At 30.5% G+C, this 4,828-nt stretch overlaps 1 pseudogene; it reads left to right on the top strand.

The window, feature by feature from the left end:
- Positions 1–1,354: 1,354 nt before the first annotated feature.
- On the top strand, positions 1,355–2,275 carry LOC104215792 (protein CUP-SHAPED COTYLEDON 1-like; annotated as a pseudogene).
- Positions 2,276–4,828: the final 2,553 nt, after the last annotated feature.

A 4,828-nucleotide genomic window follows, 5' to 3' on the forward strand; every position in this document is an offset into this window, starting at 1 on the left:
TTGAAAATCCAGTTTCGCGCTCTTTATTTCCCTTTTTGGGGGTCCCTAATGAACCACAATATTTATTTCCTTTTTTTTATCAATTTGTTTTTTTACAGTGCACATTTTGCTTACACGCCGCTTTAGGCGCATGAATAAGTAAAAAAGAAACAATTAGACTTTGAACGCACCTTTTCTTATATTTAATGATTTGTGTAATAATGGACAGAATATATATATATATATATTAAAGCAATAAAGTTATCATATATAATTGGCATTGTAATTAAGCCAAGTGGCAAGCTAATAAATTTTAATATTATATGGTAACTTTATTCTATATTTTACTATGTTAATCAATATATATATATATATATATATATATATATATAACTGAATTTGAATTAAAAAATAATTTTAAATATTTCAATTTTAAATATTATATCAAATAATTTTAATTTTTTGTATATATAGGGTATTAAATATTATATACTCTTTGTTACACTTAAAAGTAGCTATAGAAACTATCAATTAGAAACCAATTTATCTCTTGTTGAGTTTGAAAAAAAATCTTTCACATAATCTAATGATTCAATACTAATATTCTTCAACGAAAAAAATATTATACCCTTGCAAATATTGGTTTGACTACAGCTAAATTAAGCGTTTCAGCTTATACACTTCAATTCCTTGAATGTGCTAAATTGAAATTAATGATAGCAATTGTATAGTTATAGTTTTGTTATTTGTTTGATGTGCATTTATGCAAATTGACTCTTTAAACAAATATTCTTCAAGAAGAAAAAAGAAATAACTTTTTTTTTAATATTGACTGATTTTGTGATGTTTCTTCTCCAGCATGTATGTTTACTTTATTATATATGTAAGTAAACTTTTATTTGGTTTTGTAAACTCTTTTTTGTTACTTAGATAAACATAGATGTGTACCTTATATATTACATTTATTTTAAAAGAATTTTGTTTTATTCAAATCTAGCTACAATGTTTCAAAGAACTATACTTATAGGATTTTAAATGTGAAAGAGTTATATGTCGAGTTACTTGAGAAAACGTATCAGTAGTAGTTTTATTTCTTGTCTTTGCTACTGCCAGTGGCAGAGCCACATGCACCAAAGGGGTGTTAACCGACACCTCTTCGCCAGAAAATTACATTGTATAGCTCGGTAATTTTTTTTAAATATGTATATATACTATATAATGACACCCCTTGACTTCTTGATGAGTTTATTTTTTTATATTTTGACTCTCCTTAATAAAATTCTGGCTCCGTCACTGGCTACTGCGGCAATTACTATTGTCTCATTCTTGTGTTTTCTCTATAAGCAAGAAAAAGAGACGACCATATATATATACCATGTCGTCGTTACATGTACGTCGTGGGTGTATCATGGGTGTTCGGTTTCACCCAACTGAAGCAGAGTTGATCAACTTTCTTAAAAGGTTCCTAAAGGGCGAGTGTGAATGCCCTAATTTCCAACTTGTCGATATCTAATTCTGATCATCCCGAAGAGAAGGTTCGCTATTTTTTACTCGGTTGAAGAAACAGAAGAGCGAACATACAAGGGTTCGTCGAACTTGCGCCAACGGGGCATGGAAAGTCCAAATCAAAGGTTTTCCTATCAAGAATGGCAAGGGAACAGTGGTTGAGTTTAGAAGAAGTTTCAAGTTTCAAAGTAGTAGTACTAAACAAGGAGAGAACAATAAAATTTGGCTGATAAAAGAATATTTCGTGGGAGATGATTTCTTCATAGAAAACAACATTCCTAAAGAGGATATTGTAGTGTGCCGAATCAAGAAGAATACAAGATCAGAGAAATCATGGGGTAAATATGGAGGAACAAGATGTTGCCAACGTGATCGGAGCTATATATGTTGCATGGACCTGATGAAGATTACTGCGCAACAGTACAACCAGAAATAATTTGTCAAGCAGCTGAACATCAAGTTATGGACCAGGCTCAGAAGATGAACGAACATAACAATAGCAGCTATATTAATGACTGCTCCAACTACCAAGAAGAGATCAACTGGGCTGATGATGTGCTCGTAGATATTGACGATTTTGGTGACATAATTTGCTGTTGATCTTCACAATCTTGAATAATAAATGGTGGAACCAGAACGCAGGGAAGGAGAGAGCAGCAATCAGTTTACAACTTTATTGAATGAAGTTTACTCAATAGAACTTATAGAAAAGTAGAACAATTCTAGGTAATAGTAGTGTCTCATCGGAGCAAACTTCTCACCAGAAGATTTTACTTGTATTCACTTAATAATATTGCCACGATTTTGCCTATATTATTCTAGTGTATCTTGTTTGTTTTGCTGAAAACAATTATCTTTTGTTGTTTTGATTGCGAGACTCAGTAGGAAAGATAGGAAACGTGCGCTTTGAGTGAGAAAAAATATATCTTACTTTCACACAACACCATCTTACTACAGTTTTTTTTTTAAAAAAAATTGAACACCTAACAATTTGACCCCTGATAAATACTATACAGTTCTTTCTACATCATTGCTCGTGATATCGCGATGAATCTCTATTAATTAACTTACATGTTGTAAAGGATTTCATCCATCAAGCTATATGCCCTCTAATTTAATTTACATGTACAATATATGGATTTCTTGTCATGTTCTTACTGGAATAGGCAAATTTTCTAGATCTAACAAGCATTCTAGTGTTGGTGTTGTGGAGGAACTGTTTGAGAAGATTGAATCAGAAAGGAAATATTATTCTTTTATTCAGTATGTGTGTGTATACACGTGTATATATAATACACTTGTCCAACTAACTTAACCACCTACTAGATTCCTATTGGTGGAGTATAATAAAATGACTAACCTACCCTTTAAAGACTTATGTAACACATTTCTTAACACTTCCCCTCAAGCTAGGATGTGCAAAAATACTTAAAATTTCTAGCTTGGAATTGAGGTATTCATGCTGAACTCGATTGAGTCATTTGGTCAGAATGTAAGCTGGTTGATCTCTTGTAGGAATGTACTTAGTCGTGATCAATCCTTGTAAGATCTTTTCTCTAATAAAATGATAGTCAATTTCAATATGTTTAGTACTATTCATGATAAACTGGATTTGCAGCAATTTGCATGGCTGCTTTGGTGTCGCTTATAAACATTAACAGGCTGTTTAGTATCAATTCCTAGTTATATTAAAATGGTATATCTCTACTTTGTCTGCGGAAATCTTTTTTTAAAGAAAAATAATTAGAATATTTCAGCGTTAGAGAACATCTAGTTTATCTCAGAAGCAAATTATGTGGTAAAGATTAAAGAATACAGATAATTCATATAACCCATCTTAATTCATACAAAATTGATACAAATTTAATGTATCTATAACAACTCACAAATTAAAATATAAATTTCTTCCAACTAATTATATAGTATATAATTTATTTATAACTTTCATAATACAACTACAATAACTAACAACTTAAAGATAATTTTCATATAACTATAATACAAATTTAATACCATTTTGATACATCTTCAAACGTGTGTCAATTATAATTTGTGTGTCATGCTTCATACGATATTATACAATTTTCATGTAATTCGCATACAAATTGCATACAATATATCTTTTATGTATTTTGTATGCGGTTTCAGTTCGTATGCATATAACTTAAATGCCATTTTCATACAATTATAATACAAATTTATTGCAATTTTTAACATAGAATCTTCAAATGTATTTTGTATGGATTTCGTATGTTATGTTTTTCTTCCTCTTCGAGTTTCAATATCAAAATTCAGCTACAATTAACTTAGTCTTCACCAAATACCCTCAAAATTGAGATATAAACTCTAAAAGATATTCCCCGTCATTTGTAATAACACCCAATCTAAACAAATAATATCTTGAGAAGACGCGAATATCAATCCAAAACTTCGAAACTTATTAATGGTTGTCAATAGTAGAGAATCAAACACTCAAAAAATTATTAATATGGAATTTCAGTTCGAACAAATATTGTGCTACAGTAAAGGAAATTGCTAAGTTAATACTATATAGCCAAACAATTAAGGAGTCGTTTGGTATGAGGTATAAGTGGTGGTATAAAAATTTAATATTACCTTAATACTTTGTTTGGTTAGCAAACCTGGTATAAGTTATCCCGGAAATAAATTAGTACCGGGATAACTTATACCTTGTAGGGGGTGGGATAAGTAGTGCCGGGATAACTTATACCTTCTTTTTAAAAATTATGCAATTGTCATTTTTAATACAACATACCAAACAGTGGATAAAAGCATAAACCGTATTGTAACCAAACGACAGCTAAAGGCTATGGATCTTAAATCCTTCCCTGAAGACGAGTTTTCAATTTTAGGGATGAGAATAAGCACAGTATCATTCAGCGAGGCAGAGAAGTCACAATTTTCAAGCTAAATTTGCCATTGGCGAACTACATTTGCGCATATAATAGGCCAACACCGCTGAAAGAATGTTGGATTAAAGCCATCTGTTCTCAAACTTGTGTCTGCTAATTTTCTTAATAGAAAACAAAATATTAGCCACAAGTTTAATAAGGCTATAATCAGAGATCTTTATTTTTACACATAAGACATGTAAAATAAAACATATCATAACTTTTGTAGGGTAAAAAGGTAAAAATTGTCTAATTATTACTCAAGCACAGAAAAATTTAAAGTTAGCTGCCAGTGGCTAACTATTCAAAGACAGATAACAGAAATATTTTCAAAAAATATTTCGCACATTGAAGAGATAATGGGCTTATAACCATTTAAAACTCGATAGTCATAATAACAAAAATATAACCAAATCTAAGCTTTACCACAA

This window comes from Nicotiana sylvestris, chromosome 11, assembly GCF_000393655.2.
Source record: "Nicotiana sylvestris chromosome 11, ASM39365v2, whole genome shotgun sequence".
In the NCBI taxonomy this organism is placed as follows: domain Eukaryota; kingdom Viridiplantae; phylum Streptophyta; class Magnoliopsida; order Solanales; family Solanaceae; genus Nicotiana; species Nicotiana sylvestris.